At 35.4% G+C, this 11,274-nt stretch overlaps 1 long non-coding RNA gene across 1 annotated transcript; it reads left to right on the top strand.

Annotated features, from left to right (window-relative positions):
- The first annotated feature begins 8,683 nt into the window (after positions 1-8,683).
- On the top strand, positions 8,684-10,499 carry LOC133312991 (uncharacterized). The gene is made up of 4 exons (XR_009751753.1): positions 8,684-8,755; positions 9,194-9,314; positions 9,413-9,450; positions 10,242-10,499. It is a non-coding gene; the product is annotated as an uncharacterized LOC133312991 (long non-coding RNA).
- The last annotated feature ends 775 nt before the right edge of the window (positions 10,500-11,274 follow it).

The raw sequence follows: 11,274 nt of genomic DNA on the forward strand, positions 1-11,274 counted from the left end.
TGAGAATAACTACAAACAAGATATTCAAACAGAAGACAACTCATCAGACATAATTATACAATAGACAATCAACTTTTCTAAAAGTTGAATTATTTAGCACACACTTTAACTTAAAATCATACATGTGTCTCTCCACTTTAGACATCATCAATAATGTCAGTACTAATGGACAAATTTAAAGCTCTTCTTTTTTTTGAGTGGACATCATCATACATTTCCTTCCACCAAGGCTTGTCTTATTTGGCCTTTCCTTCAATTATTTTTGCCATGACATTAGCATTTGGATCTATGGCATCAGCATCCTGGTCTTGGGCTGTGATTGGATCAAAAATCAAATCAATTTGCATTGGATCTGGGCCTTGTGACGAGTTTGGGCTATCTGATGAACTTGGCTGGAATGGTTCTGAATCTTCATATCCTCTAAGTTCTTTAACATGTTTCAATAAGGCTGTCTTAGAATATGGATCTAATGGATAATCATTAAAATATCCCCATAGATATACAATATTATGAGACCATACGAGTTCATCGGGTCTTTGCCAGTATGGCCTATGGTGATGAAAATGACAGTGATTTTTGAAATCTCTTCTCTTGTATTTCCTTCTTGCTCCTTGGATAGTATAATCTTGTGAAGTTCTTTCCTCCACCATGACAATGGAGAATACCATTCTAACAAGGTCCATAAGAAGTAATTTGAGCTTTCAGGAGTCACAAGAATCTCATAAGTCCTTTGTATCTTAAGAGCAAGAGGGGCTGAGTAATTGACTGTGAGACACCATATGCACCAAAGTGTTTTTTCTATAATGTCAAAATTTGCATCACAAAAAATTTCTGAAACATGTAAGTAAGCAATTTCTGGATGAAAGTCTGAGTGTATAACATTTTTTGTTTTCATGGTTTCATGGCAGTAGTAGAAATAAAAATATTTGGCAAACTTGGATTTAGTAAACTGAGGTGGGTTGTCCTAATTCTTGAGGATAGTCTCTTTTGCGTTTGGTTGATTTGGATAATGGTTCATGCATGAATATCAGAGGAAAAGGAACAGTGGCTATGCTGGAAATGATTTGAACAGGTACTCTAGGTCTGGATAGGAAATCAGAAATGATGTTGTTGTTTCCTTTGATATACTTTATAGTGAAATTGTATCTTGACAACCAATCTTTCAACCTAAGGATTTGAAAGTCTGGTGGCATTCTGTTTTTGAATTCCAAGATCTTTGTAAAAGACGAGTTATCCATTTGGACTTCAAAATTATGACCATTAATATGGAAATCAAATTTCTTGATTCCATTTTTGACTGCCAGGTCTTCTTTGTAAGTGGTATGATAATGTAGTTTTGCATATGTAAATTGATCACTTGCATGTCCGTAATAATATTTCTTAATATTAACTTCTTCTATTAGAAAAGCTACCCAGAAATGATCACTGACATTTGTTTGAAGAATCCTTTTACTGGTACCAAGAATTTTCAAGGCTGGTGGATTTTGAGCAATCTATTTTCGAGGCTGGTGGATTTTGGGCAATATTTTTTAGTTCTTTGACTGCTTGGGTTTGTTCTGAACTCCATGGAGGAGGATGTTTCCTTAGAAGCTTCGACAAGAGACTGGTATTCTTGGCTGCATGGGGAATGAAATCTCTAACATAATTAACAATTCCTAAGAACTGTTGAATTTGTTTAAAAGTGAGATTTTCATCAGGAAAACTTGTAAGTCCTTCTGCAAGGTGTGGCTGTGGCTGGTACATTCTTTTGGAAAAATGCATTCCCAGAAAATCAACTTCAGTTTGAGCAATATGAATCTTTTTCTCAAAAAGCATGATTCCATATCTGTTAGCTAATTCTGCAAACTGATTGAGCAGTTCCTGTGTTCCTCTATATTTTTGGAAAATAAGAGAACATCATCAATGTAAATAAGAATTGTATCCAAGATTGGATCAAAAATTTTGGTCATTGCTTTTTGGAAAAGTGAAGGAGCTACTTTGAGACCAAATGGAATAACTCTCCTTTGGTATTGTGCATTTGGAATGCAGAAAACGGTCTTGTATCTATCAGCATGATCTAATCCAAGTTGCCAAAAACCTGATTTTAAATCAAACTTGGAAAATATGTGATCATCTTTAAAAAGGATAGGAAGAATGCCAACCTTTGGAATAGGAAATCTTATCATCTTGCAGGAAATGATTTAGAGGCTTATAATCAATCACCGATCTTTTCTTGCCTCGAATTTTTTCTGATCTTTATTCTACATAAAAAGGCTTGACATGCCCATGGAGATTTTGTAGGTTCTATCAATCCTTGCTTCAGGAGTTCTTGGCATTCTTGTCTTGTCAATTGAAGGTCAGAGGGAGACATTCTCGGATGAGTTGCTTTTTTTGGGTTGATATCTTCATTGAGCTTGAAAGGAAACTGAACGAAAGAATCTTCATTCTTCCATAGAGGATTAGGATGAGAGAAACATCCATGATTTTCTGCACACAAAGGCTGAAGTTTTTCTTTAATGTCTTCAAGTTCAGGAGGAGCTTCAGAAAGAGCATATAATCTCAGGGTTTCTGAATAAGATTTGAAATCTCTTTTGAATCTAATTCCCTGAGGAAGGATTTGAAGTCTGTGAGTTTTAGTGTAAACATCCATTCCTATAAGAATATCCTTATTGGGCAAAGGAGTCCCAATAACATTATCAGGGAAATTTTTTATCCCTATAGGTTGTTTAGTGACCAAGTATGTTCTGAATACCTTTCCATCAGCTGTAACAAAATAAGTTGTCTCCTTTTTCCATGCTTAAGGGGTAAGATCTTAGGATCCACATCATTGATCTTTGGGCACCAGTGTTTATATACGCAATCACCTTTTTGGGATGGTTGAATTTGGATGACAGGATGTGGATTTCTACACTGGGTTTGGGTATGGCTGGACTTATATAGAAGACTTCATTTATTGCAAAGACTGGAACATCACTATCTGAAATTTCTGAGTCAGAAGAGGAATCTTGCAGTGCAAAGACTGTATCTTCATCTCCAGTGCCCTGTTCAGAATACAACGATTTTGCATTTCCTTCATCAAGGTGCAAAGCAGTTATCATCTTTACTGCTTTATCTGACTTGTTGGGGCAATTTTTTGCAAAATGTCCTTTCTTCTTACAAATAAAACATTTATGGCCTTTGTTCTTCCCACGAAATTTTTTCTTCTTGAAAAACCTGTATTGCTTCTGAGACTTCATTGATATATCCATCTTCAATGAATTTTTGATGGAGGACTCCCAGCATACCAGAGGTAGTGCCGACTTAATGAAGTTGGTCTTGCCTGACACTTCCGAAGTTATGATACCATTCTTTGAGAGAATCGATCATTCTTGAGCAGAATTCTTTTATCACCTTGTAAGGATCAACATCAGCAGTTCAAAGCTTAGTGCAATCCATGCTCCAAATTCTAGGAGTCTTTTTCTCTAGAGGTTTGGAGAGATATCATCAAGGGTAAACCAAGGTCCTGCAGGAGTTGAATTATTATTACGGTTTCTGCTAGTAACATCTTCTGTTTCAGATTCAGGAGAGTCAAAGTATGACTCAACTCTGGATTCTGCAGTTTTGGCAATCAGTATGCCAGTAATGTCAGCATATTTTGCTTATGAAAGATCAAAGGAATTTATGATTTCATCACACTATTCTTCTTCAGAAGTTTCAAATGTGGTTTCAGAAGAAGTTTGGTGATCTGATTTTAATTCAAGAGCTTTTTTGGAGGAAATCTCAAAGGAGTTAGAACTCTGAGTGTTTGAGGAAGATTATGTTGTTTTAGAGGATTGAAATTCATCTGTATCTTGGGGCTCAGTCGGAATAATGACTAATTGGTCTTTAAGGCCTACTGTCTCAAAAGTTCTTTTTGAAGAGTTAGGATTATCTTTACGGTTTGTGAAATCTGAGGATAAGGAAGGGGTTGTTTCCATTCTAGTTCTAGATGAATGTCTTCTAGAATTAGAAGGTTGTTTTCTTCTTTCTCTAATCTCTCTTCTAGTTCTTTGGTCATAAGGCTGGCTACTTGGAAAAGTCTAAGGTTTAGGAGGATGAGGATTAGTCCATAACTCTGGTGGTTTTTGGAATAGAGAATAATAATTTGGCATGGGAGGTGGCAAAAAGGGGTTATAGCTTTCTACTGGTTCTGATTTTTGCTGAGATCTGATGTTTTGTTCAATAATCCTTTCTAGATCTTGAATTTCTGCCTTTAATCTCCTTATCTCTCTATCTCTCATGTTGGCTTCTGGAGTAAAGCCTAACTTTCTAACTTCTTCTTCAAGCTGAGCAATTTGCTGCATGTTCTTTTCATAATGTTTTCTCATCTTTTTTGAAAAATGTTGCATACGGTCTTCAAAACTATCCATCTGATTGTAAATCTTTTCAACCTTAGCATCAAGTCTCTTCAAAATAGAATTCTAGGATGAGCATTCTCAGTTTGCCAATTAAGGACTTCTTCAGCTTGGCTTAAATGCTTCATCTTTTCATCTGGCTAGACTTCTCCTTGAGTCATAACAGGCTTGGTGGTGATCTTTGTGGTTAGGTCAGAATGTCTTCCCAAAGGAGGAAAATCACTTTGTGAAAACATCATGCAAGGTATTGGCTGGCATTTTGGTGATCAGGTCAAAAGGTCAGGGTCATTTGGTGGTTATGGTAGAAGTAATCCTTCTTCTCTCAGAATTTCTAAACCTCTCTTATAGATCCAAAGAGGTTCAGGTTTTTTTCTGTGTCTTGGGACCTACCAATGGACCATTGTTTGGGTCAGATCTTCTTTGAACAGGAGAAGGTGTTTTGCAACGCCCACGACTCCTTGTGCTATCTTCTTCGTCTTCTTCATCCTCATCAGAAGTATCTTCTGTGTGCATCCAACAGTCACACTCAGGATCACACATATTAGGATCTATATCCCATATGAAATGACCATCAACACGATCAGTAAAAATGGGAGATCTATCTGGCCTTATCCCATAAACAGGGATCTGATCTTCAGTATAACATGGAGATATCATCATGGATTGAAAGATAGGTAGGGTAGAACTGCTGGCTACTGCATCAGGCGTCTTGAAGATTGTTTTGACAGTTCAATTAACAGATCTTCTAAAAATTGCTTCATTAGACTGGATGGGTTTGCTGGTTTTATGAATCTTTTCATAATTAGTCAACCATTCTAAGGGAATCAACTATGTCAGTTCTTCACGAGATATCTTTCTCGGAATTTGGATGATTGAAGGTGTATCTTTAGGATTTTTGGCTATGACAAACAAAGCATCACTGTGGCTATTAGGCAGCTGGGGAAGATCTACAACATGATCTTGAAGTCTATAATCATCTGATGATGAAGAGTTGCTGCATATGCCTCAGTAACTTGATCAGCTCCTGAGAGCTGGATTTGTACTTTCAATCTTTTTGGCAGAGTTCTATCTTTTAGACTCACATTATAATTTGGAAAGATGGTTAAAACCATACTTCTCGCATTAAGAATCGTCAGTACAGTTCCAATGACAACATTTTCATTGTGGATGAAATTGGAATCTAGCAGAGCAATTCGAGCTGTAACTGGTAAACCTTTCCTTCCATGTAGTGAAAGGATTAGTCTTATTGCACCAAAATGAAGTGCAATATAGCCTTCTTGTCTCCAATAAGTGATAACTCAGTAGGAATTTCCAGATCTACATACTGTTCTTGAGAAGTGGCGTGTAGTTCACACTGATCCATTCTGGAAGACTGAACATATTCTTTCATTGTTGGTCACTTGGTGAAGATCAACTTTGTGACACTCTTAAACACATATATTTGTCTTTTGAAAATATTATAAGGACTGAGCAACAGTGGTATTGTTTCAAGGATCTTTTCATCTTCAGGGACATAGGAGTACTCTATAAGGTTTTCTATTTTTGAGGATATTTTTGAGGGAATATGTTTAGGAAGGGACAAAGAGGATTGCAACATAATAGACTGGGTATTTTTACCATGGTTTGAGAAGTTCCTCTTCTACTCACCTCGTATAATATCATTACTATCTTTACCCTCTCTCTGGAAGAAACTCGAAGAGTTTCTTTAGAACTGCCTCTATCGGGCAGGGAGCTTGTCATCTGGGGTGACTCATACTCACCGGCAAGTGTACCGATCGGACAAGTAATACAGTGATAAGAAAGTATCGTCTCCACAGGGATTATGATCAAATATCAATTAATCGTTCTTTTTAGGACAGGACGAGATTAAACAGATGTGACAAGATATTGTGAATTGAGTAATAATAAGAACTAAATTAAAACGTATTTTTGGAATTTTTGTTATGAAAAATAAACAAATTGATTTTATAAAATTGGAGAAAGCATTGTACCTAGAGTGAACTCACCATATGATCCCACCTTTTACTCTGGATTGATTTACAATACTCATTTACATAAATACTCAAATAATTTATCATCTAAATTTATTAAATAGTTAACCTTCAATTCCTCGCAAGGTTAACCTTTAACTTCAATTGAAACCGCAATCCCTTGTGATGTTTCTCATGAAATTAAGCAATAAGCACGATAAATTAAACATCTGCAATTGTATATACATCTACTCCTAGCACGCATACAAATGATTACCCTACTCCCTTTCAAAGTTAAAAACCCCAATATTTCTATCTAGGGTTGTAACCCTCAAACTATCATCAACTATCAAATTGATCAGTTCTAATAAAGAGGATAGAAATTACGCACAGAGTAGAGATAAAGATAAATATATAAACGAGAAAATATAAACCAATCCGTTGTAACAAGGGTTCACATAGGGTTTGTGACCCTAACTACAATAAAAAGTACCTAGCCAACCATGGTCATGGCTGAAATATAAATATTCAACATAAACTGGAAACTGAAAAATGGAAGAACAAAGATGAACAAGATCTCTCGGAAGCTCTCTTTCTGAAGCACGACGATTCTCTTCAGAATGCCCCAAATTCTGTGTAAAGAATCCTATTTATAAGCCATCTTTCCTTCTTCCAAGTTTGTCCTCGTAAAAACACGGTACCATAAAATTGCAAACTGGCGCGGGATCGCGCCACTGTGGCGCTGGTCCGCGCCAGATCCCTGGTTATTGGCTCTGCATCGCGGCGCTAACTTGCGCCAGTGTGGCGCTAGTTGCGCCAATTCTCTGGAATTTTGGCCCAAGGATATGATGCAACATGGAATTTCCACTCATGTGAAGTCGCGTCTCTAAGCTTTTTACCCTTTCGTAGTTTCCACCTCTTCTCCCTATATAAACATCACAAATAAGTGAGAAATGTCATTGAAATATAAAAGTCAATATAATAAGCAAATATGTATAAAAAGTGCTCTTTTATGACTTAATTCTCATCATTTTCAGCTTAGAAAACTACATCTGCTAGAGGCACATCAAAGCATTCCCAGATTTAAACGTTGTTGTCCCCAGCAATGTACAAGACTCAATCCAGGAAATGATCAATTTGTCCAACCTAACAAAACATAGACACTCTCAGACACAATATGCTACGCATGAATGACCTAATATCATAAATTCCCAACAATATCATCAGCTTCTAAAGATACAAGTCTACATTGATTACCCCTCACACAGATAAATAAAGTTCACTCAACACTCAGTGTTTAAGGGTATCATGAGCACTCAATCAATGACAGCTATAACACTACTATAAGCTTGATCATATTCTAAAAAATTCTTAACAATGAAGAATTGAACACATGCACCAGTTGATCAAAAGGACTTTACAGGTTGTAGCTTGGCCGGGTTAAAAGGTTAGGAATATATGGATAGTAGCTCAAACAACACTGAGATTGAAAAACTGATACTCTTTCACTTTAGCACATTCAACTCACTGGTTTTTGCTCCACTAACATTCCCACAGAATTTCAGGAATTAATTCCTTTCAGTTACCTTTTATGCATATATTTTTTTTTTTATAAGGGTACAATTGAACTATGCATCCCCTAATCACTTAATTTTTGTGGAGCTTACCTGAATTTCTTTGTTTATTTTCAACACAACAACAATTCAATCTCAAAAAGGGTAAGTCACATGGATATAAGCCAAGCCATCAATCAGGCCACAGGTTATTTATTAACAAAATAAGTTCAGGTTGAAGGGGCTAGCAATGGAAAAATTTCATACAGGTAAGCTATTTTGGCCATAGGCTAGTAAGAACAAAATGCTTTTATCATCCTAACCAATGCATGCATTCCGAAGAAACAGATCAAGTTCTAGAATAAATTTAGCATACATTGAGTTCTAGAATAAATGACACCTTACCTGATGAAAGAGTGATGCTATCTTTGTGCCTCTTTGGTTTGCGGATATTGCCAAGTGGTGACATGATAGTAAATTTAGCATACATTGAGTTTTGGTGGCAAATCGCTATGAATGTTTCTATTGAATATGGTATTTAGAGTGTAAGACCAAGAACAATTACTTGATTATTTTGCAACCTACTGGAGAAGTTGAAAAGCTTATAACTGTCATTTTTGGTAAGGGAGATATTTTGATTGTGTTCTCGACCATAGGCGGGGTAAATCCATTTTGACTGTATTCCACCGTACACAAGAAACATTGGAAGAAGTTAAATCCATTTTAATCAACAATACTTGATCTTGTTAGCAGTCCTTTTTTTTTTTGCGAAGGTACATGTTTATCTGAATTTCATCTACTGTGTGGCAGGTTGTCAATTAATTGATAAAGCGTGGGAGAGCTTTCACGACGTCAAGCTAGAGGATCGAAGTTTGATATGGTAAACTTTTTTGGCAATGTTATGCAGATTCCTAGTATTTCAAGCAATCTGCTCGTTCTTTTAAAATTTTATTGGCTCAATAGTGGAGATTTAAATCTGTCAAAATGATAAAAAAAATTGTGGCAGTCTATGACCTCTAGGAAGTTATAAATGTTGTGGAGGTCTATAAGTGACATTTGTGGGGGTTCAGAACCTCTAAAAAATGATATAACATTTGTGGGGGTCTGGAACCTCCAGAAAATACAACATTTGTGGGGGTTTGAAACCTCCGAAAAATACTTAAACAAATTGTGGCGTTGCACAAAAACCCCCCACAAAATGTGTTGTGGCGCATGCGAAACTGGAGGTTGTATGAATGCCACAAATATATTTTGTGCCCCACAATTTGCAAATCTAACCCCCACAAAATACCTTAATTTTTGTAGTGAATATTCTCAGGAACTCTGACTTGATTGAAACTTTTGAATTGGAAAATCTCTTGATAAATGCCTGCATCACCATGCACTCTGCCGAAGCCAGGAAAGAGAGTAGAGGTGCTCATGCCCGAGAGGACTTCACGGTTAGTATGCTTTATTTTGTTATCTTGTGTGTAAACTTCGCAGGATTAATATGAATAGTGGTAATTGTGTAATTGAATATGTTGCTTTAATTCTACAGAAAAGAGATGATGAGAACTGGATGAGACACACTTTGGGGTGAGTCAAGTTTCAATTAGTTTGCTATTTACAATAGTAGGCATTTGAGTTGATGTTCTTCATTTGTAGTGGGAAGCATGATCCTTTCACTGTGTATTTAAGCATATTGATTCTTAAAAGCACCAGAGCTCTTGACTATCCGCTAAGCAGTCAATAAACTAGTGACACAATAGTGAAATAATATTGATTGACGTTATCTGGTGTTTGTATTATATTTTAGTTAATAAATGTATGGTTAAAAACCTAATTTGTAGTTTGGTCCTTCCAAGTTATCCTTGCTTGAAGATCCTCATGGGTAGTTTTCGATCCAGTAAGAGATAAACCTTTATCTAATTCTATCAAATTGAAACTCCATCAAATTTAAAGTGGTGACATGATAGTAGTAAATTTAGCATACATTGAGTTTTGGTGGCAAATCGCTATGAATGTTTCTATTGAATATGGTATTTAGAGTGTAAGACCAAGAACAATTACTTGATTATTTTGCAACCTACCGGAGAAGTTGAAAAGCTTATAACTGTCATTTTTGGTAAGGGAGATATTTTGATTGTGTTCTCGACCATAGGCGTGGTATATATTTTGGTTGGTGATCCATTTGGTTTTTGATTTATCAAGGCACACAGCTATGATAAAATAATTTTATTTTTGGGTGGGTACAGGGGCTGTTGGGTCAGCTAACATTTCATAAATAAATTTGGTTTGCTGGATTTGTTACAATAATTATTGATGATAAAATACTTTTGTCATCAATAATGCATCTTTTAGCTAAGCTTTTGTGCATTGATTTGCAGATATTGGGAGAATGAGAAAGTCCGGTTAGATTACAGGCCGGTGCACATGAATACTTTGGATGATGAGATTGAATCATTCCCTCCTAAAGCTCGTGTTTATTAATATACTTGCTAAATTGTTGTGGATGCTATATACGGATTGTTTGTGGTATGATTGGTGCAAGTAAGAAAGTATTCAACAAAGTGACATAAATGCATGACTTTGATGATCATTGTTTTTATTTATCATCAATTTTGAACTGATGTATTCCAGGGCATCCACAATGTTACAATGTCTGTATCGAAGCTGAGAATAATAGCAATAAAATACTAATAAGTGTTAGCTTGTTGATCAATTTTGACTATTGTACTGTGTGCTATATTGATTCTCTGCATGCTTGTGGTTTCTAAAATTCTGTTTTATTCCATTTTAATTTATCTAACCAAAGTAAAGAGTGGAAACGGCTAAAGTGGCTTGTGTCGGAGAGGTTAATAAGTTGTAGAAAATATTTAAAATATTGTTTTAGTTACGGCATCTCCTACTCTCATGTTACGACTTAGGACACTCTGGTCCAAGTTTCCTACCGTCCTACTTCTTGTCGCTGTTACGCACTGCTCTGTAGGTTGATGAAAGTACCCTGGAATTTATACTTGAAGAAGATATTATTAAGTGCGAAACAATGTTTTCATAGTCATATTTAAGTGAAAATTTTATTTTTATCCATTATTTTGTGATTTATCTTTAATCTCTTCATATCATATAGATCCATTGTGCTTATATAATTTATTATTTAATTCTTTTTGGTTTTAAATTTTTACTTAAACACTTTGTGGTTACAAAAAAATTTACTTAGACTTCTCGTGACTACAAAAATGAAAGTTTTAAAAAATAAATATTAAAATAAATTTTCCTTTTTTTTTATTTTATATACTCACTTAATGCATTTAGGGTTTAAAAAATAAAAATACTTATTTTTGTCAAGAAAATAAATTCAAATCAAATATTATTTTATTTTTTCTATTTTTTACCTGATATCGTTATAAAATTATCTAT

This window comes from Gastrolobium bilobum, unplaced genomic scaffold (genome assembly GCF_033153095.1).
Source record: "Gastrolobium bilobum isolate Gb01-03AN ecotype WA unplaced genomic scaffold, APGP_CSIRO_Gbil_v1 utg176975, whole genome shotgun sequence".
Taxonomy (NCBI): Eukaryota; Viridiplantae; Streptophyta; class Magnoliopsida; order Fabales; family Fabaceae; genus Gastrolobium; species Gastrolobium bilobum.